This window comes from Leptopilina boulardi, unplaced genomic scaffold, assembly GCF_019393585.1.
Source record: "Leptopilina boulardi isolate dan_hultmark-lab unplaced genomic scaffold, ZJU_Lbou_2.1 LbouV2_31, whole genome shotgun sequence".
In the NCBI taxonomy this organism is placed as follows: Eukaryota; Metazoa; Arthropoda; class Insecta; order Hymenoptera; family Figitidae; genus Leptopilina; species Leptopilina boulardi.
In genome coordinates, this window is record NW_026137874.1 from 1,611,492 (window position 1) to 1,635,664 (window position 24,173).

Sequence of the window (24,173 nt, forward strand, 5' to 3'; positions counted from 1 at the left end):
TATACGCGGGAAGGGGGAAAAAAAAGTCTACCACTCTGAACAATATATACACACATATATGACAATGAGCGTCGCAAGCATAATCGCATTAGCATCATACGTCACAATAATGCGAGCACGTCAGCGTATATGTCGTGCTCGTCAGTAATTCGTTTGTAGAGGAAAAACGATATGCTTGACGTACTTTTAATCCATTATAAGCTAAAGCAACTTGGTTCTTTTTTTCTTCTGAATAATTAATGAAGATAGGCGCGTTTTATTCGACGCAATCAACATCAACTATAAACTAAAAGTGTCCTCCACTTGCGCTCACAAAAGAAAACAGACTAATCTAAGAGAAAATCAGACGTTAATTTATTATACAAGTCCGTCTACATATATAAATATAACAAGTGTCCTTTTTTTCAAATTTTTATTCAATTCAAATTTAACAACTCTGTTTTTTTTGTTAATTATAATTTATTTATTTAAATTTATTTAATATTATCAATATTTTATTGCTTTTGAGTTGTAATTTAATAAGAAAAAGTTTTTGAAAAAGGAAAATATAAAAAATACCGACAAAGATATCTACCTTACCGATTAATGGTAAATTTTTGAAAAAATAAAGGTATAAAGAAAATACCGACACAGAAATCTACCTTACCGACTGATGGTCAAATAGTTTTGTTGAAAAACAAAGATATAAAAAATTACCGACACAGGAATCTACATTACCGACTGAAGGTAAAACAGTTTTTTGATAAATGAAAATATGAAAAATTACCGATACAGGAATCTATCTTACCGACTGATAGTAAAACAGTTTTTTTTGAAAAATTAAAATATAAAAAATTACCGACACAGGAATCTACCTTACCATTAATCGGTAAGGTAGATTTCTATATCGGTAATTTTTAATATTTTTATTTTTAAAAACTGTTTTACCATCAGTCGGTAAATTAGATTTCTATATCAGTAATTTTTATATTTCCATTTTTCAAAAAAAAACTATTTTACCATCAGTCGGTAAAGTAGATTTCTGTGTCGGTCATTTTTTATATTTTCATTTTTTAAAATCTATTTTACCATCAGTCGGTAAGGTAGATTTCTGTGTCGGTAATTTTTTATATTTTCATTTTTTAAATTTTCTACCATAGTCGGTAAGGTAAAATAACAAGTTTAATAAATATACAAAAATTTAAAAAAAAAAAAAAAAGTAAAAAATTTTTTAGTATCGCGACGGGTGGCTGTTTTACCTTCTAGCGCGATTTGAAACTATATCATGTTTATCGCTCCCGTGCACTGTGATCGTTTAGTAACAGATTTTGCTCTCTCGGAGATTTAACGAGATGTAACAGGTACTCTCATCTTACAGATGTGCGTGTATACATATATTGGTTCCTTAGGCGCAACAGCCGCACACATTCTTTTGAAAATGATGAAGAACAGCTGATCCTTATTCGTTAATGGCTCGTCTTCTGGATTCCTTCGTTAACGACTATTCTGTACTCCTCCTTCCGCCTTATACCTTAAACAGCCCAAAAAAACACGTTTTCAACTAACCACACAAATTACATTTCTATATCGATGAAACACTTCCATGTGTTTTTTATTTCCCTAATATATATGTATAAGCGCGTCGATTATACTAGCGCTTGTTAAAAATATGTGTGTAGATGTACTGATTATTATATATTTATGTGACACCCGCCGATTTCATCTATTCACTCCTCTCTATTTCGTTATTATTTATTTCTTTTTCTTTAATTTCATTTCGAAATTAAAATTTAGTTTTCAGAAATCACTTTTGTAGGCATTTTTGAAAAAATATAGTTATTCATTGCCATTAATGTAGGGTCAAAGTAGGTTTCAAATTTCAGGTTAAATAAATAATTAAATATTGACATTAATGTAGGGTCAAAGTAGAATTAAAATAGGGTTAATGTATAGGTTTAAAGTTGTGAACTTCCTTCAATTATCACTGTGTGGATTTACAACTAGTTTTCTGAAGCAAAGATGACTGCGGATTAAAACCTGATCTTTCTCAATTTCTCGTAGTGTTATTGATGCTTAAAGCTCGAATTTCGCGCGACTTCATTCATCTCATAGATATCCCAGTGTATTTTGCGACTTCATTCATGTGACTCTCCCAATAATAGGATTCACTCTGCAATGAACGGAAATTGCTTCTACTTTTACACCCTCTTTTCATTCATTTTTCTCTTTCTCGATTTTATTTGTCACCCCTCATTGTGTAATTAAAGACTAACGGGTTACAAATACCTGTAATCCAAATCTTATTATATAGCTTCTAAGGTTTTTTTAACGTCTTTTTTCACAAAAAATTAATTTTTTTTGTTCAATGTGTTTAGAAAAAATAGTATTACTTACATATTAAAGTAAGATATAATAAATAATAAAATAGGAAAATAATTCCTTAACAAACAAAAAGACGAAGGTTCAAAATTCATTTTTCAAAATGTATATTTTCAAACAAGTCGTGGCACATTTTTCGGTTTAAAGAGCAAGTTAGGATCACACGACAGGTGCCACTGACCTGGCGCGGTAGGTCGAGTTTACAAAATCATCCCCAAAAATCTGCCAAGCAGTGGCTTTATTATCTTCATCCTGAATCCCCTTTAAATCGTTCTTTTTTTAAATGCCTGCATTCTGTACATTCACTGCAAACTCATATATGTAACGAACCAAATTGATGTTTATCTAATAATTCCTCTATTACAAAATCGTAAATTGATTTCAATTTCAAGTGTCCCTTTCTGAATTTATTGTAATTTTCTTACATATATGAACGGAAATCAAAATTTCTTATTAAATTCTCATTATTATTGATATAATAATAAACTTCCTTAATTCACAGCTTCTGTTCAAATATCCTCTATACGAAAATTTGATTCATATATAATTAATTATTCATTGTCATTAATCAGGATTTATTAAATTATGCAAAATCATTTTGGTTGAATGAATACTAAAAAAAAAAATTATGTTTCTTTCATTGAAATGAAAACAAAATTTATTTTTTGGGTTAATGTACTTTGTTATATATATAAATATTTCAGGAGATCCGCACGCTTTATCAGAATTGTTTTAATTGTATATATAAAGAAAGTGTATATATTATGATAATGAGAAGAGAAGGTGATAAAACAAAACTTTTATTTTTTTCTCCTTCTTTTTTTTTTGCAAAGACTTTAAAATTTACATAACAAATTATGTTGTGTATGCTTTGTGTATTCATTTCCGAATGCCTCGATGATATTTATTTTATAACTGGATACACAAACAAGTGTGTGCATGTGGAAAATAAATAAATATCGATTTTTCACAAATAAAAAAAAATTCAATTTTTTTTTACATTTGCAAAAACGGGTACATTAAATATTTTATTTTGAAATTATGAAAAAAAAGGAATTTTTAATTATATAATTTACTTAATATAAAAAATTAATGAAATTATTTAAGTATAATTAAAATAATACTACTGAAAAAAATTGACCTACTGTTGCCCACTCTTCTCTATATTGATTTATTATTTAGAAATCGGAATTACATTGGTAAAATGTTATGTTTTATATATAAATTTTTTCATAATAAAAAAAAATATTTTTCTTTTACTGGAAAAACATTATTGTCAAACACACATCGATTTCTTGTATGCATTTTGAAAATTGCAAACCGCTGTGATAATATTTAAACAAGAAGCGAGTGCCAACGAGGAAAAAGTGTATTTTTGATAGACCTTGAAAAAATGGTAAAATATGTTACGTATGCATTGTACCTGTATATATTAAAAAAAAGAGGGTTTTTTTCTTTTATAAAATTAGTGCAAGAAGTTTGATATCGCGCACGCGTGGCCTGGTTGCACCTGACCAATCGAGAGGATGATGGTTTGAAGGTTCTTTCATGGCCTGAATTCGTTTCATTTTGACCGATAAAGCAAGAAAGGTTCTTAATGAGGCGCTACCACTCTCCTCGATTCCCTATACCCTAATGAGAGGTTTTCCTTTTCCGTTAGGGTTGCGCTGATTGTGATCGGTCTGCCATATACACACACAAATATGTATATATATATATTTGTATATATATATGTATATTTGTGAATGCGAGGGTACAAAAAAGTATATATATCTGCATGCTCATCGAGTTTCAAGACTCCTTTTTTCTTCCTCGTTGGTACTCGGGCACACGCGCAGGTGTCAGTAATCGGCGCACGCGCGCATATCGAGCCAAAGTGCCACGTAATTAGACAACCAATTACACTTTTGCTGGGTATTCCACAGACAATATTATACACATGTATATATAACAGGAAATCGTCTCAGATCCTTTCCATCAAGATGTTTTCCTAAAGAATTTTTATTTCACGATTAAAATCGCAAATTTTTTCTTAAAAAGAAAAATACTCTTATTTTGAGAGGATTCCTTTCACTTATATACATAACTTTTCGTCTATAATCTCTCTAAATTTTAATCAGTGGAGATTTCACTGAAATTTAGTAAAAAAAGACAGAATTTCAGTGATAATTATAGTAGAATTTTTTACTATTTGAAACAGTCAAATAATAATTTGATTGTTTAAATCACTAAAAATTCTTCTAAACTAATATGAATGAATTTCAGTGAAAATTTTATTCAGTTTTTAAATTACAACTATTTCGTTAATCACTGATTCAAATTTAGAGAGTTCACAAATGTTTTTTTTTTTTTTTGCTTAAGAAAAAAAACTCTTCAAGTGCACATTATTTTAAAAATGAGGAATCTTTCTGGTTTGGAAAATTTATTATACACAGAAACCGAAGGACGAATTATATTATTTACTCATACATTTATATATTATATATTATTATATCGAGATGAGTAATTTAATTGAATATATTATATGTTACACATATAAAGTAACTATTAATCATCATCATGTTGCATGAACTGTAATTTCTTAAAAATTACATATATAGGTATAGAGTCCTCGTTTTCGGAAGCTCGCAGTGTTTTCTTAATTTTATTCTTATTTTTTTTAATTTTGTGAATACACTAATTTCAATTTAAGTGTTATCTCGTGACATCTGTAATAAGACGATTTCTTTTGGGAAAAAAAAAAATGAAATTTTGACTCGAGAAAAATGCAAAAAGAAAAGAAAAAATACAAACGCATTTTATACAGGTGAACAAAGTGACGTAGAGGAATCATGAGAGCAAGGCCATCATATATATGAGATCATATACATGCGTAAATATGGTGTATATGCATGAAATTATGGAAATTGGTCGAATCTTATGCTGTTGCTATAGTGAGCAACATTTTTTGGGTATCATTTACCATCCACAGTTATTATACATGCCCAAACGTCGAACGTTTCGCGTATATCCACTTAAGTGATTTCTCTCGATTACATTTTCTCTCTCTCCCTCTTATATTATACACAACAGTATATTTTTTACCATAATCTTTTCTAAAAAAATTTATTTTTTACCTACTATTGTCACAAAATTAAAGTTACATAAAATCAAAACTATAATCGTGTAAATTAAACTCCCGTGCGAATAATTTGAAAGTGGGTCTGATGTGGTACTGACTAGATTTTCATACGTGGTTTTCTCAGAAACAGACTAGTGTCCGACAAAGAGGATACGCTGCTCCCCTACAATACCCTATTTAGAAAAAACTTATCAGAGCCTTTTCAAGACAGAAAGAAGTCTCAAACAAAAAATGTATAGCACATACTTTTTGATTGGTCCAGCGGATGCTGAGCTACAGTAAAAAACAAATTTGGAAAAAATTACAAAAAATTAAATTTGCCAGATTATCGGTCGGAAATACCACCAATAAAATAGTCAAAAAGTTCCGAACAAAATATGTATGGCACACTTTTTGATTGGTCCAGCGGATGCTGAGCTATAGTAAAAAACAAATTTGGAAAAAATTACAAAAAATTAAATTTTCGAGATTATCGGTCGGGAATACCGCCATAGTGATTAGAAGAAAGTTCTGAACAAAAAATGTATGGCGCACTTTTTGATTGGTCCAGCGGATGCTGAGCTACACTTAAATAAAATTCCGAAAAATTTTCGAAAAATTAAATTTTCGAGATAAGCGCTCCGGAATACCACCACAAAAATAGGGAAAAAGTTTCGAACAAAAAATGTATGGCGCACTTTTTGATTGGTCCAGCGGATGCTGAGCTACACTCAAATCAATTTCGGAAAAAATTTTGAAAAATTTAATTTTCGAGATAATTGCTCCGGAATACCATAACTGTCTTTAGCAAAAAGTAGCGAACAAAAAATGTATGGGGAACTTTTTGATTGGTCCAGCGGATGCTGAGCTATAGTAAAAAACAAATTTGGAAAAATTTTCAAAAAATTAAATTTGCAAGATAATCGGTCGGGAATACCGCCATAGTGATTAGAAGAAAGTTCTGAACAAAAAATGTATGGCGCACTTTTTGATTGGTCCAGCGGATGCTGAGCTACACTTAAATAAAATTCCGAAAAATTTTCGAAAAATTAAATTTTCGAGATAAGCGCTCCGGAATACCACCACAAAAATAGGGAAAAAGTTTCGAACAAAAAATGTATGGCGCACTTTTTGATTGGTCCAGCGGATGCTGAGCTACTCTCAAATCAATTTCGGAAAAAATTTTGAAAAATTTAATTTTCGAGATAATTGCTTCGGAATACCATAACTGTCTTTAGCAAAAAGTAGCGAACAAAAAATGTATGGGGAACTTTTTGATTGGTCCAGCGGATGCTGAGCTATAGTAAAAAACAAATTTGGAAAAATTTTCAAAAAATTAAATTTGCAAGATAATCGGTCGGGAATACCGCCATAGTGATTAGAAGAAAGTTCTGAACAAAAAATGTATGGCGCACTTTTTGATTGGCCCAGCGGATGCTGAGCTACACTTAAATAAAATTCCGAAAAATTTTCGAAAAATTAAATTTTCGAGATAAGCGCTCCGGAATACCACCACAAAAATAGGGAAAAAGTTTCGAACAAAAAATGTATGGCGCTCTTTTTGATTGGTCCAGCGAATGCTGAGCTACATTCAAAAAAATTTTTTAAAAAATTTCAAAAATTAGATTTTAGAGATAATCGATCGGGAATACCGTCAAAGTCTTAACCCGGGAGTCTCGAACAAAAAATGTATAGCGCACTTTTGGATTGGTCCAGCGGATGCTGAGCTACACTCAGATAAATTTTTTAAAAAATTTCGAAAAATTAAATTTGCGAAATAAGTGATCAAGAATACGGCCAAAGTCTTAACCCGGGAGTCTCAAACAAAAAATGTATGGCGCACTTTTTGATTGGTCCAGCGGTTGCTGAGCTACACTCAGATAAATTTTTTAAAAAATTTCGAAAAATTAAATTTGCGAGATAAATGATCGGGAATACAGCCAAAGTCTTAACCCGGGAGTCTCGAACAAAAAATGTATGGCGCACTTTTTGATTGGTCCAGCGGATGCTGAGCTACACTGAGATAAATTTTTTAAAAAATTTTGAAAAATTAAATTTGCGAGATAATTAATCGGGAATACCGGCAAAGTCTTAACCCGGGAGTCTCGAACAAAAAATGTATGGCGCACTTTTTGATTGGTCCAGCGGATGCTGAGCTACACTCAAATCAATTTCGGAAAAAATTTTGAAAAATTTAATTTTCGAGATAATTGCTCCGGAATACCATAACTGTCTTTAGCAAAAAGTAGCGAACAAAAAATGTATGGGGAACTTTTTGATTGGTCCAGCGGATGCTGAGCTATAGTAAAAAACAAATTTGGAAAAATTTTCAAAAAATTAAATTTGCATGATAATCGTCCGGGAATACAGCCATAGTGATTAGAAGAAAGTTCTGAACAAAAAATGTATGGCGCACTTTTTGATTGGTCCAGCGGATGCTGAGCTACACTTAAATAAAATTCCGAAAAATTTTCGAAAAATTAAATTTTCGAGATAAGCGCTCCGGAATACCACCACAAAAATAGGGAAAAAGTTTCGAACAAAAAATGTATGGCGCACTTTTTGATTGGTCCAGCGGATGCTGAGCTACACTCAAATCAATTTCGGAAAAAATTTTGAAAAATTTAATTTTCGAGATAATTGCTCCGGAATACCATAACTGTCTTTAGCAAAAAGTAGCGAACAAAAAATGTATGGCGCTCTTTTTGATTGGTCCAGCGGATGCTGAGCTACATTCAAAATAATTTTTTAAAAAATTTCAAAAATTAGATTTTAGAGATAATCGATCGGGAATACCGTCAAAGTCTTAACCCGGGAGTCTCGAACAAAAAATGTATAGCGCACTTTTGGATTGGTCCAGCGGATGCTGAGCTACACTCAGATAAATTTTTTAAAAAATTTCGAAAAATTAAATTTGCGAAATAAGTGATCAAGAATACGGCCAAAGTCTTAACCCGGGAGTCTCAAACAAAAAATGTATGGCGCACTTTTTGATTGGTCCAGCGGTTGCTGAGCTACACTCAGATAAATTTTTTAAAAAATTTCGAAAAATTAAATTTGCGAGATAAATGATCGGGAATACCGCCAAAGTCTTAACCCGGGAGTCTCGAACAAAAAATGTATGGCGCACTTTTTGATTGGTCCAGCGGATGCTGAGCTACACTGAGATAAATTTTTTAAAAAATTTTGAAAAATTAAATTTGCGAGATAATTAATCGGGAATACCGGCAAAGTCTTAACCCGGGAGTCTCGAACAAAAAATGTATGGCGCACTTTTTGATTGGTCCAGCGGATGCTGAGCTACACTCAAATCAATTTCGGAAAAAATTTTGAAAAATTTAATTTTCGAGATAATTGCTCCGGAATACCATAACTGTCTTTAGCAAAAAGTAGCGAACAAAAAATGTATGGGGAACTTTTTGATTGGTCCAGCGGATGCTGAGCTATAGTAAAAAACAAATTTGGAAAAATTTTCAAAAAATTAAATTTGCATGATAATCGTCCGGGAATACAGCCATAGTGATTAGAAGAAAGTTCTGAACAAAAAATGTATGGCGCACTTTTTGATTGGTCCAGCGGATGCTGAGCTACACTCAAATCAATTTCGGAAAAAATTTCGAAAAATTAAATTTTCGAGATAATTGCTCCGGAATACCATAGCTGTCTTTAGCAAAAAGTAGCGAACAAAAAATGTATGGGGAACTTTTTGATTGGTCCAGCGGATGCTGAGCTATAGTAAAAAACAAATTTGGAAAAATTTTCAAAAAATTAAATTTGCATGATAATCGTCCGGGAATACAGCCATAGTGATTAGAAGAAAGTTCTGAACAAAAAATGTATGGCGCACTTTTTGATTGGTCCAGCGGATGCTGAGCTACACTTAAATAAAATTCCGAAAAATTTTCGAAAAATTAAATTTTCGAGATAAGCGCTCCGGAATACCACCACAAAAATAGGGAAAAAGTTTCGAACAAAAAATGTATGGCGCACTTTTTGATTGGTCCAGCGGATGCTGAGCTACACTCAAATCAATTTCGGAAAAAATTTTGAAAAATTTAATTTTCGAGATAATTGCTCCGGAATACCATAACTGTCTTTAGCAAAAAGTAGCGAACAAAAAATGTATGGGGAACTTTTTGATTGGTCCAGCGGATGCTGAGCTATAGTAAAAAACAAATTTGGAAAAATTTTCAAAAAATTAAATTTGCATGATAATCGTCCGGGAATACAGCCATAGTGATTAGAAGAAAGTTCTGAACAAAAAATGTATGGCGCACTTTTTGATTGGTCCAGCGGATGCTGAGCTACACTCAAATCAATTTCGGAAAAAATTTCGAAAAATTAAATTTTCGAGATAATCGCTCCGGAATACCATAGCTGTCTTTAGCAAAAAGTAGCGAACAAAAAATGTATGGGGAACTTTTTGATTGGTCCAGCGGATGCTGAGCTATAGTAAAAAACAAATTTGGAAAAATTTTCAAAAAATTAAATTTGCATGATAATCGTCCGGGAATACAGCCATAGTGATTAGAAGAAAGTTCTGAACAAAAAATGTATGGCGCACTTTTTGATTGGTCCAGCGGATGCTGAGGTACACTTAAATAAAATTCCGAAAAATTTTCGAAAAATTAAATTTTCGAGATAAGCGCTCCGGAATACCACCACAAAAATAGGGAAAAAGTTTCGAACAAAAAATGTATGGCGCACTTTTTGATTGGTCCAGCGGATGCTGAGCTACACTCAAATCAATTTCGGAAAAAATTTTGAAAAATTTAATTTTCGAGATAATTGCTCCGGAATACCATAACTGTCTTTAGCAAAAAGTAGCGAACAAAAAATGTATGGGGAACTTTTTGATTGGTCCAGCGGATGCTAAGCTATAGTAAAAAACAAATTTGGAAAAATTTTCAAAAAATTAAATTTGCATGATAATCGTCCGGGAATACAGCCATAGTGATTAGAAGAAAGTTCTGAACAAAAAATGTATGGCGCACTTTTTGATTGGTCCAGCGGATGCTGAGCTACACTTAAATAAAATTCCGAAAAATTTTCGAAAAATTAAATTTTCGAGATAAGCGCTCCGGAATACCACCACAAAAATAGGGAAAAAGTTTCGAACAAAAAATGTATGGCGCACTTTTTGATTGGTCCAGCGGATGCTGAGCTACACTCAAATCAATTTCGGAAAAAATTTTGAAAAATTAAATTTTCGAGATAACTTCTCCGGAATACCACCATTAAAATAGGGAAAAAGTTTCGATCAAAAAATGTATGGCGCACTTTTTGATTGGTCCAGCGGATGCTGAGCTACACTCAAATAAATTTCCGAAAAATTTTCGAAAAATTAAATTTTCGAGATAAGCGCTCCGGAATACCACCACAAAAATAGGGAAAAAGTTTCGAACAAAAAATGTATGGCGCACTTTTTTATTGGTCCAGCGGATGCTGAGCTACACTCAAATCAATTTCGGAAAAAATTTTGAAAAATTTAATTTTCGAGATAATTGCTCCGGAATACCATAACTGTCTTTAGCAAAAAGTGGCGAACAAAAAATGTATGGCGCTCTTTTTGATTGGTCCAGCGGATGCTGAGCTACACTCAAATCAATTTCGGAAAAAATTTTGAAAAATTAAATTTTCGAGATAATCGCTCCGGAATACCATAGCTGTCTTTAGCAAAAAGTAGCGAACACAAAATGTATGGGGCACTTTTTGATTGGTCCAGCGGATGCTGAGCTACAGTAAAAAACAAATTTGGAAAAAATTACAAAAAATTAAATTTTCGAGATTATCGGTCGGGAATACCACCAATAAAATAGTCAAAAAGTTCTTTAGCAAAAAGTAGCGAACAAAAAATGTATGGCGCACTTTTTGATTCGACCAAGGGATGCTGCACTTGATAAAAATAAATTTTGGGATGTTTTGAAATCTTTCTCTAATTCCTCAATATAAATTTGTTTCATTTTTAAATTATATAATAATACTTTTATTTTAGGACAAATAATAAATAAATATATGATATTTATACAATGTATGTCATTAACATGTGTTCTTTAATCTTATAATTGTTAGTCATATATAAAATATTGATAATATTATATTAACGCGTTAAATATTGAGTTTAATTATATGTCGCTGGTATTAAATTATTGAATCGTTTCTTTATAAAAGAGAGAGAGACATTTTAATAAAATACATTCGTAAGGTGAATTAGGACCTCTCTTAAAATTACCAGTTGAGGCATTCGAATCCGGGATAATTCACAGAATGTAATTGGGTCAATTGCACTTAAATCCCCATGGGTCAAATATATACTCTCGTCTTTTTGATGTCTGCCGGGTTTACGCTTCGATTTCCAATTTAAAAATAAATTTTTTTCCTAAGGCTCTGAAATTAAGTTAAAAATTAAAAGTTAAAAAAAATAATAATTTTTTTTTCTGTAGAGAGAAATATTCTGTTTGCTGAGTCAATAATTAAATTTTAACTAATACTATACATGTTTGTAGAACAAATGTATGTATGGTGAACTGATTAACCGCTTTAACTAATAAATTTATGGTGTAAAAGTTTCTTTATTGTATACAGATACGTTAACTAAAGGGTCTTAGGCATGACTGTTGAAACAAGGATTTGACCGTTACATATAGGAACGCAAACGAGAATTCAAAAACCCATGCATTTCGTTCAGGTTTATACCTTCTCTTATCCCCTGCTTGCCAGATGACACAGTGCACATATAACCATACACCATCGTCCTCTGCCCACTCACGTGCGTGCAAAAAAAAAACACACACACACACCATCATATATAAAAAAAAAAAAATATATATATATATATATCTGTGGCGTGTGTCCGACGCGTGCCTTCAAAATCGTCCTTCCGGTGAATCGACCCATTGCTGCTTCCGGGATTTCCCATAATAAGTGATCTACTCGCGCGATAACGCGACCTTTCAAAGGTCGAATGAGCGGTGATTTCGAATTGCGTGCGGTTTTTCAGGTATGAACCATTTTTGTTCGAATTGCGTCCCGAGCCGTCCCTCCCTATGTTTGAATTGCGTGCCGTTTGCTGTGTTTGAATTGCGTGCCGTTCCCTCCAAAATCACCTTCGTATAGGCATATAAGCTAAGAAAAATTTCATGAAAGATTGAAGTATTTCTACTTTTATGTTAAACATTTGATAAATATTTTTAAATTTTTTTTCTTAATATTATAATATTTAATATTTAATATTAATATTACAATATTATTATAATTCTGTATTATATAATACATATTACACGTGCTTCATGCTCCCCACTTTTCCCTTTAAGAAATTTTCTTACGTTTAAAACCGATAATATATTATTATTATTATTGTTCGTTGTGAATACTGCTGCCAGTCCTAAGCCTGGATAAGACTAACGCAAAATAACCTCGCAAAATGTAAATTAAGAATCTATTTTGCGTTGGTCTGTAGAGTGCGAAGGGAAATGTGTAACCTAAAATGATATATATATAGAACAACGACCACCGCACGCAATTCGACTACATTAGGGTTACCCTTGGCACGCAATTCAAACTATACCTGCCATCCCTTGGGACGCAATTCAACCAAGCGCACGCAATTCGATATCAGCCCGAATGAGTAAGCGACTTTTTTTCATCATAACGACTTTCTTTTCAAAAACGAATCTCCCAAATAAAATTATTATTTTAGAGAGTGAGTTGCGAAAAAGAAATAACTTGATTAGTGAGAATATATATAACGGGGCGAAATGGTGCACACTTAAAATTTTTGTTTTTCAAAAAAAAAAAAATTAATTTTACTTTTAGTATTTTAGCATTTTTTTTTATTTAAAAATATACTTTTTTTAAGAATATTATATATTCCGTGTAGAAATTGCAAATATTTTTATTCTTGAATAAGAATAAAATAATTTAATACTTCGGTTTAAAAAAATATTTTTTTTTTCTTTCAGAGTCATCGAAAAATGGGAACGTTTCGCAGATTATTTTTAGCAGTTAAGGACATGAAGAGAAAGAGGTGAATGATAAAATTATATTTAAAAATAATATTTATTTATTTAACAATAGAAGTTCCTAGGGCTACACAATATGAAAATGTATTTTCAATATTAGAGGATTTTAATTTTTTTTTAAATTATTTTTTATGAAATGTAAAAAAATTACCACATGGCAGAGGTTTCTTTAAATTTAATTATTATCTATAAATAACAGAAACTAACAGACATATATACATATAATTAGCGCAGTAGCTCAAAATATTCTTTTTTAAAAAAAGTGTCATTTTCATTCATTCATTCATTCAAAAAAAAAAAGAAGCTTATGGTTCTACAAATTGCTACCTTTACGGGAAAAATTAAAAGGTCTAACATTTTAAAAAATATGGATGTTTATTTTTTCGGTCCTGTGGGCGCGCGCGGAAGGAAGTGTACCAATTTAGTTTTGGGCCTTTTTTTTAATGATGTGTCCTTGAAACTAAAACAGCTGGCAGGTATATGCACCTGAAAAAGGAAAAGTCCTTCTTTGCGTTGAATTCTTTTTTTGCCCGGCATGTACCTATTTTCTTTCCACCTCTCCCTTGTCTTTTTTTGTTTTTAATTTACACTTTTGTTTTTCATTTTCTTTTTGTCTTTACTTTTCTTTTGTTTTTCATTGTTTTAAATTTTTTTTCTCTTTTTTGTATATATATATATATCAAGAACGCAGTAACCTTGACAGACTCTGTGACGAACACGCGTCGGTCGCGCGCGTTTCAAAAAGGGGATCGTCCTTATAAGTATTCGTGTTCTCCCTTTTTATTTAACTCTTTTCGTTTCCTTATCTTTTTTCTTTTTATAAGCCGGCTTTCCTCTCTCGAAATTCTGGAGTACTCAAGTGGGGACAAGATTCTTGAAGATTATCGAGAATCCCAACTATTTCACCGACTGTACGGGACTCAATGCCGGTTTTTTTTTTGTTTTTAATTTTTTCTCTCTCCGTCTCTCTTATTGTCCTATAGACGCGCACTAGTGGCACATTCAGAGGAGACAACAGTAGTCAGTACTATACTAACACACATATACACACAACCGGATCACCTGACACGCATTAATTCAAGCAAACCATAAGGAAAAACATGCAACGGTCCCCCTTGTAATTGTGGCGTTTAATAAAGAAATGACACGAGATATTCGGGCCACACAATATACGCGTGTGCCGAATGCGAAACGATTGCAACGAGAGTGGCATATAACCAAAGAAAAGTATTATGGTTATATACTTCTTTTGCAGCCAAAAGTATAAATACAGAGAGCGAGACATTAGTGCGCGCGCCTTTCACTCTAGATCACAAAAAAAAAAAAAAAAAAAAAAATGTCGAGAATATTGTCCATTTTATAATACTTTCTTTACCCATTTTCGGGATTTTTCGAAAACTGCTTTTTTTGCCTCTCTCTCTCTCATTCTAATTTAATTCGATTAATTATTTTACAAGGTCCGGCTTTAAGCACCTGGCAGTTGTGCAAAATAAAAACTCTCTGATAATGATTTTCAGATGAAATATTAATTCCTTATATAGATTATAATAATTTTTAATAAATATATTTTTTAAAAAATTTATTTGATTCAAATAATTGATTACTTGACTATTATCAAATAAATATTTACTTGTATCAAATAATTATTATTTGAGTCAATTAAATATAGTATATTTGTTACAAATACAGAAATAATTGGTTCAAATACAGTTTATTTAATTCAAAAAATAAAAATTATTTGGTTTAAGTAAATATTTAATTGATAGTCAAGTAATCGAGTATTTGAATTAAATAAATTTTTTTTCAGTGTAGAAAATTGGCACAGAAAAAACGCTGGATAAATTTTGTTGCGGGTATAATTTTAACTAATGCTAATTCACATAGACGGTGCCGGCCCCAACTAGGATAAAATTTGTTGCAGTTAATTTTTATACCGATTTTGGGGTAAAAATTCTACTTTTTTTTTAGTGTTGGGTTAATAAAAATTCTATTAAATTAAAATTCTAACCCCTCACAGTACCAGATATCCTAGGATATTCCAAAAACATCCCTTGGATATCTTAGGGATACCCCAGGGAGATCCTAAGGATACTTTAAGGATATCCAAAGTAGCGGCGGTTAGGATATCCCAGGGATATCTAAGGATGTCCCTAGGACGTCCCAGGGATATTCTTATCATTTCCCCGGATATTATTAGGATATCCTGTGGATATCCTTAAAACGTCCCAAGGATATCCCTGGAATTATTAGGGATGTCCTTCGGACGTCCTAAGGATATCCACAGTATGTCTATATTATCTTAAGGGTCAGAATATCCTTGAGTCGTTCTAAAAATGTCCCTAAGGTATCCATTAAACGACCCTAACATACAAATTAATTAAATAAAGATGGAAAACATATTTTTTGGATGTATTTATAATGTATTTCCAAGATATCTAAAATGTACATTCGGTGCGTGTGTTAGAACAAAAATTTTTCATTCGGTCAGTCCCATAAAAAATCTTAGCGATATTTTTAGAATATTTTAACGATATACCAAGTTTATCCCAAGAATATCCCCACGATATCACTAGGACATCCCTGGAATATCCTAAGTATATCCCCAGAATATCCCAAAAATATCCTACGTAACGGCGGTTTGGATGTTCTGAGGATATCCTCAGGATATCCTACATTAGTTTAGGATATCCTGAGGATATTCTCAGGATATCCTTTTGTTGTGAGGGGTACAATTTTTAAAATTTATTCATTTCTATTTGATAATGAGACATATAATATATTTTGTCTGGTAGTAAAAAATAATATATATTATTTTTTACACTATAAAATAACAATAGAAATATATCTGACTAATAAATTATTATCTATTAGTAGATTAACTGTAAGTAGATCAATTCCGTCACGGTCAGACAATTTGTTTCAAAAGGGAATAGATTCTCACATATATATATACAGTCATTTGAGTTCGATACCCTCGGAAATAGTTCTCTTTTTTCTGTTTATTTGTTGGTGGAATCTACTTTAGAGCTGAGTGTGTATTAAGCAGTGCAACTGTGTTTTTTTTTTTTTTTATTATTCAAAGTCTGGCGAGCAATCACCACTATGCCATCGGGTGTGCTTGGTGGAATGAGAGAGAGAGAGGATCCAAAAAGGTGCCGTTGGTCCGCCAATCGTTAGGCGAGAACACCTGGTTTTATATATGTATACTATAGAGAGAGAGAGAAAAGAGGAGGGAGGGGCACGCGATGCGTGTATGGTGGTCGTACATCCCCTACGGGGTGATTAAATGAAGCACCACGATTCATAAGGGAGACCATGCGTAAAACTGTTGCGCCCCCGTTGAGCTCCGTTTCATTTTGAAACTTTAGACAAAGGGATCATTTCGTTGGACAATCAAGAAGTCAACCGTTCACATCCACTTTTATGCAAAAAAAAAAATGATATTCCTTACCTATATAAAATGTTCATATTTAAAAAAAAAATATACACGGTGGGAAATATAAATATTTACAGTAAAATCACAATCTTTTATATACTTTTTTTTTTTTATTTGTATTGGAAATTTCACCCGCTGGGTGAAAAAGAGGCCATCGAGTTAAAAAGTTATCATTTTATCCCCTAGAGTAAAAATGTAATTTTAAAAAAATAATTTTTTAATAAAAATCAAATCTGAATAATATATATATTCAAAAAATTTTTTGCGATAATTTAAATTTTGTCTCTTAAAGAAATATATATATATATATATAATGGTTGTCATAAAAATTTGTCTCATTTTTCATGCATTTGGTGTGTAATATGTTTATTTTATGAAAGGATATATACCATTGAGCGAAAATTAACGAATAAAAATGTTGACAAGAATTTATTTTTCGTGAAATTTGCGAATTAAGCGGTACTCGAGGTTGTCAGTGGTGGTAGATTTAAATTTATTTTTTTTTCTTTCTTTATACTTTCTTTGCTTCGTCTTAATCGACGGTCTCTGAAAAACAGTGTGCGGGCGTAATATAGGCAAAAGCGACGGTTGAGATACCAGCAGGCAGCTGCATTAATATATCTTCTTACCGTGTGCCAAAAAGTATATATATATATGTTCAAGTACCTATATATCTTGAATGTGACGAAATGACTAAAGAAGAGGTCTCTCGATAATTTCTTTCTAGAAATCTCAGAGCCAAATAAATATTTACATATATGTTTCAAATAAATTTTATTTGTCTCAATAATAGACGCCAATAAAATATTTGTTAAAAAATTATAAATTCATATATTATAGGAAAGAATAAAAATCTCCTTTTTGTTAAAACATGGGTAAAAATCGCAGGTATACAAAATATAGGGAAAACATAATATATTTTATATATATATAAATATATTCTTGAGTATAAGTCACAAGAGGGTGAATTAAGGAGTTAATATTGAAAAAGGGAAGAAATAATAGAGAGGGTAACTTTTATTGATGAAAAATATTACTTTGTGTCCTATTTTCTCCCTCATTTTCAAACTAACCACTCAAGTGGAATTGATATTTCTCATCTCTCACATATTTGTAGCGTGTGTGTTATTCAACAATCTTACCCCGAGGGATTGAAAGTTAGTGTTAGATTTCATTGAAAAGTGATTTAACCTTAATATATAACTAGGACAATTTTACCTTTATAAGGATTCATTATATTTTCATTTTCTATATAGTATCAATTTTCCTCTATATTGATGTTATATTTTAATTTATTAACAGTAAATTGACAAATTTCACTAATTCCATGTTTTTCTATTCTCATAAGTATAACACTTATAGGGAAAAGTACCTCTTTTTTGGATTAACAAAATTGTTTAGTTTAAGTTAGTTTAGTAGTGCACTCGTCCCTATACGAATAAGAAGGATATACGGTTCGTCGGAAGGCGGGAAAAGTCGTTAGAAACTTGAGTACCACTACTTACAAGTAGTCAAGCGCTTTGAGAGGGCGTGTTGAACTGTGTAAGAGTGAAATGAGGGAAAGGGAGTAGAAGCGAGAGAGAAAAAGAGAGAGAAAGACGGAGAGAGAGTGTGAGTATTGAGAGAAAATGAGACCAAAGAAGGGAGAGAGAGAGAGAGGAAAGATGCGCGCGTGTTCTCTCAGAGAGCCTGGCGCGTGCCGGCGCGTGCCCCAAGCTTCGTTCTCTTTCCATTGGCGTACCTTTTTCTTTCATCATTATCATTAACAAAAATTAAAAGAAAGAAAAAAATGATCTGTTTCAAAATACGAAAAATAGACAGTTGTTTGCTATTTTTTTTCTCATTCATTTTTATTTTTTAATTAAAAAATCTTTTTAGATTTAAAAATATATAAAAATTTACCTTAAAAAAAATTGTTTCGTTTTAACAAATACAGTGAAACTCGAGTTAGTGAGACAAGCGCGTACATGTCTCACTATCACGAATTTGAGTGTATTACCGCAATATTTTTTTTCTTAACAGTTTAAAAGAAATAATTTTTTTTTAATAATTATATGTAAATTGCAGATAAATAAATTAAAAATTAAATTCATAAAAAATTTAATAAAATAAAAAATTGTATTCAAAAAACCTTGGAAAGAGTATACGCCAGTGAAGGATATTACTAATGGTGGAAGATATAGGGAAATCAAGAATGTATATATACGTTCCGGTTTAATGTATCCTCGCTTCTTCAGCAGCAACGGTAGTGCGTGCCTGGTAGAATATATATATAGTATATATAGGGTTGAGAGAATTCACGCGACTCTATTTGCAATCGAAAGAGAGAAAAAAAAGAAACAAAAAGGGTAGAGAAAAATAAAGAAGACGCGCGGCAAAAACAACAACTCCATATAGCTATATCACTACTTCGCGAAAAAGAAATAATATATCATTTAATCTTTCCACTTTCTCAAAATGACAAATATAATAGTAGGTATTAAAATTGCTAACTTTTTTTTTCTTCTCTTTTTTTTGCTTACAGTTAATAATTTTTTTCTGCACGCGAATACACATTAATAAATGTATTTCTTGGGGCCAAATTCGAATTCGAGAAACAGAAGATGAATGGAGAACACCCAAAAAAAGTCACATGAAAAACAAATAATGCGTATAAATAATTTCTCTCTCTCTCTTTTCCAGGGTTCGTAAAAAATTATTTTATAGTCTCGATTCCTTTGTTTATTACAAATATTACATTCGTAATTCTCAATCATAGGGAGTGAAATGATCTTTTCTAAATCTAGTGAGTAAAATTACCTTTTCTAATTCTAGGGAATAAAATTGCCTTTTTAGATCCTAAGGTGTAAAATTATTTTTCTTATCCTAGCTTCTAAAAATTCTTTCTAAGATAAAAATGTCAAAAAATAAAGAATTAATAATTTTCTTTTCTTTTTTTTACTTAATATATACATATGTGATTGTAGGTGTGTGTGATTACTCGCATAGATCGAACCTGAAATAACGCATATTTTACAACTAAAGTCACAAACGGTTATTCTTTTTTTTTTTACCTGTCCGCGAAACTCCTATTTAAATTTGTAATTTTTTAATTCCCAATAGGATCTTAAAACAGGGGGCTTTGACCATCCTCTATGGTAGCCACCTGCGCGCTCCTCATTCGCCACTAAGATTAAGTGCTTTTAGTTTCCTTTTAAGGTGCGTCAGCCTCTAATAGTCGTATATATATACATTTTTCGTCAAGAATAAAATGTTCTTTTACGATTTATTGTTTTTTTCTTTCAATAAATTTTCAAAATTCTTCTCTCTATCAAAAATTTTTGTTGAAAAATTAAGTAATGTAGAATATAGATCGTTATATCGATTATAGATCATTATTTCGATTATAGATCTATATATCGAAAATACATGCAATGTATCGTAAATCGAACAATCTAGAAATATAGAATATCTATCGATATATCGATTATCGATTGAAATACAGAATATAGATGATTATATCGATTATCACGATCCTTCGACAAATTAACATAATTATCACATTAAGAAATTCGCGAGTGTTGAGCAATCTCTTTTTTTGGAAATATATATAAATAAAACAGGTGCTTCTACAATATAATTACACAGTAAATTTATAATGAATATATACACTTGTCATATTAATTAGTTTAAAAACTGTTTAACCTGGTTTAGTGGGATTTCTTTTTTATATATATATGTATCAATTATATTTTAAATTAAAAATTTCATGTGAATCTGTCGTGAAAATAAAATATGATCGTAACATTAAAAATGTATATTATGTATAAGCGCGTAAAACAAGTGGCCTGTCCTGACGATCTTGAATCGCGTTTGCAAGCGCAGGCTTCATTATAAATGTAGAATATATATATGTAAGTGCGATCTGCAAATTTCCATTCGACACGGTGTCAGTTTTTCATATTGATCTGTCTGCTTATGTAATTAAGTGAGCTCTTTAATTGCCTCTTGATTGGCGTGTGTGTGCATTACTCTTATGCTATTGAATTAAAATTTTATACATATATACACCTGCTCACCCATATATGATTTTAATCTTACTTAAGACACAATTTTTTATAAATAAAGACCAGTCACAATATATTCTTATGCTTCTGTTATTATATATATATATATATATATATATATAACAAATTCATTTGTCAATTCGTTAGTCTTTCAAAGGAATTTACATTTTCTTTTAATTAAAGAATAAGTTTTTGTTTTTGTTTTTTATATATGTGAGATATATTATTATTATTATTGAAAAAAAGGAATAAAATAAAAATGTAAAAAAATTACCGACACAGGAATCTACCTTACCGACTGAAGGTAAAACAGATTTTTTTAAAAATGAAAATATAAAAATAACCAACAAAGGAATCTACCTTACTGACTGACGGTAAAACAGATTTTATGAAAAATGATAATATAAAAAATTACCGACACAGGAATCTACCTTACCGACTGATGGTAAAACAGATTTTTTGAAAAATGAAAATATAAAAAATTACCGACACAGGAATCTACCTTACCGACTGATGGTAAAGCAGATTTTTTGAAAAATGAAAATATAAAAAATTACCGACACAGGAATCTACCTTACCGACTGATGGTAAAACAGATTTTTTGAAAAATGAAAATATAAAAATTACCGACACAGGAATCTACCTTACCGACTGATGGTAAAGCAGATTTTTTGAAAAATGAAAATATAAAAAATTACCGACACAGGAATCTACCTTACCGACTGATGGTAAAACAGATTTTTAAAAAAATGAAAAAATAAAAATTACCGACACAGGGATCTACCTTACCGACTGATGGTAAAACAGATTTCGGTGTCGGTAATTTTTATTTTTTATTTTTTTAAAAATCTGTTTTACCATCAGTCGGTAAGGTAGATTCCTGTGTCGGTAATTTTTTATATTTTCATTTTTCAAAAAATCTGTTTTACCATCAGTCGGTAAGGTAGATTCCTGTGTCGGTAATTTTTTATATTTGCATTTTTCAAAAATCTGCTTTACCATCAGTCGGTAAGGTAGATTACTGTGTCGGTAATTTTTTATATTTTCATTTTTCAAAAAATCTGTTTTACCATCAGTCGGTAAGGTAGATTTCTGTGTCGGTAATTTTTTATATTTTCATTTTCCAAAAATCTGCTTTACCATCAGTCGGTAAGGTAGATTCCTGTGTCGGTAATTTTTTATATTTTCATTTTTCAAAAAATCTGTTTTACCATCAGTCGGTAAGGTAGATTCCTGTGTCGGTAATTTTTTATATTTTCATTTTTCAAAAATCTGCTTTACCATCAGTCGGTAAGGTAGATTCCTGTGTCGGTAATTTTTATATTATCATTTTTCATAAAATCTGTTTTACCGTCAGTCGGTAAGGTAGATTCCTTTGTTGGTTATTTTTATATTTTCATTTTTCAAAAAATCTGTTTTACCATCAGTCGGTAAGGTAGATTTCTGTGTCGGTAATTTTTTATATTTTCATTTTCCAAAAATCTGCTTTACCATCAGTCGGTAAGGTAGATTCCTGTGTCGGTAATTTTTTATATTTTCATTTTTCAAAAAATCTGTTTTACCATCAGTCGGTAAGGTAGATTCCTGTGTCGGTAATTTTTTATATTTTCATTTTTCAAAAATCTGCTTTACCATCAGTCGGTAAGGTAGATTCCTGTGTCGGTAATTTTTATATTATCATTTTTCATAAAATCTGTTTTACCGTCAGTCGGTAAGGTAGATTCCTTTGTTGGTTATTTTTATATTTTCATTTTTTAAAAAATCTGTTTTACCATCAGTCGGTAAAGTAGATTTCTATGTGGGTAATTTTTTATTGTTTTCAAAAAATCTGTTTTTAAAGTAAAACAATGGTTTCGAATTTATGTAATTAGTTGAGCGCTAGTCAGTAAGTCTGACGAGGACCACGCTAGAGATAGGGGAAACTAGATAGTACCCTATCAAGCCCAAGTTTTAATGTTTGCACTAGAAATATTTTTTTTTTTATCTGAAATTAGGAAAACTGGCCAAGTCCCTGTTAAAGCCCAACTTGGGGCGAATTCGTGCAATTTTTTCATGGGATATTTTCAACTTTCTTATGTTTCACACATTTTAATTAATAATTTTATCAAAAATTAAAATTTTATTAAATAATTATTTAATTTTATTGTTTAACGAAAATAATAATATTGTTTAATATAAAGGAAGAAAATTACAAAAAATAATTTAACATATTTTTTTCAGGGATATATTGACAAAGGGCATATATACAAATGTTGAAAAAAAGAGGAGCGCCTCAGGCGTGAAAAGAGTTGAATTCAATAATCTGGAGCAATTTTAATGTCAGGGCAGAAAGTGGAACTCGGAATTTTGGTCATAATTGCGAAATTTCCCGTCTGATGAAACATCGTCCCCGCAAAAAGGGACAAAAGATTAAAGGATATACGTAAATACTTTATAAGTATACACACATATATATCTGTTAAAGGCTCGCGTGTTCCTCTTGCCAGTGGGTCGAGGTTTCGAGAACGCGAGAGATTTCGCACATCCTCCCGTTTTGAATGGCGCGAAAGTTATGAATCCCTTTTCATCGCTCATTCATGGTTCCGGTCTCGATATAAAATTCAAAAAAAAAAAAAAAAAAATGTAAAATAGCGGCAAACATCGCCCACAAAACCGTTTTCCTTTCCCGTTGCGCCTTTTAATGCCGTTACACACCCTCTTCCTTCCGAATAATTTTTTATTCCCTACATACGTTATTTATTCTTTGTTCCGTAAAGATCTTAAACTGCTTACGTTTATCCTTAACCGCATATTTTTTAACCATCAATTTTTTTTCTCTCTCTTTCTCTCAAATATCGATTGAAAATGTGTATAAAAATGGAAAAAAGGGATATATACATATATATATATATATATAGAAGGAAGATTTATGCGGTTATTTTTATTGGGTCAAGTATATTTTCAATGCGCACGTAACATTGGTAAAAGAATATATGACCTACTTTTTGTAATATACACGTTTTGTTTAAAAAAAATCGAAAATAAAAATTTATTTCAATAAATAAATTTTTTTTAACAATTAATTAGAAAAATAATTTACTCAAAAGTAATTGCAATTTTTTTTCATATATTTTTGAATATTATTAATATTAATATAATTAAATATTAAAAAATTAAATTTTGAATATTATTCGTCTACTAAGAAAATAATAAAAAATGAATTTTATCTTTTC

The 24,173-nt window shown here is 31.0% G+C and overlaps 1 protein-coding gene and 1 long non-coding RNA gene across 3 annotated transcripts in view; one reads left to right on the forward strand and one right to left on the reverse strand.

Moving 5' to 3' along the window:
* LOC127283313 (uncharacterized) overlaps positions 1-23,841 on the forward strand; it is a 66,114-nt gene extending 42,273 nt beyond the window's left edge. The window contains exons 4-5 of the long non-coding RNA XR_007843333.1: positions 13,420-13,484; positions 23,182-23,841. This is a non-coding gene — a long non-coding RNA (uncharacterized LOC127283313). The remainder of the gene's footprint in view (positions 1-13,419; positions 13,485-23,181) is intronic.
* The window catches only part of LOC127283298 (SUN domain-containing ossification factor), a 172,688-nt gene that overhangs the window by 48,014 nt on the left and 100,501 nt on the right, over positions 1-24,173 (reverse strand). The window contains exon 10 of one of the 2 annotated variants that reach the window (XR_007843332.1): positions 1,207-1,510. The exons of the other annotated variant lie outside the window; for it this stretch is intronic. The gene's annotated coding sequence lies outside the window, so the exon portion shown is untranslated. Of the gene's footprint in view, positions 1-1,206; positions 1,511-24,173 lie in introns of those variants that run through there. 2 annotated transcript variants of the gene reach the window in all.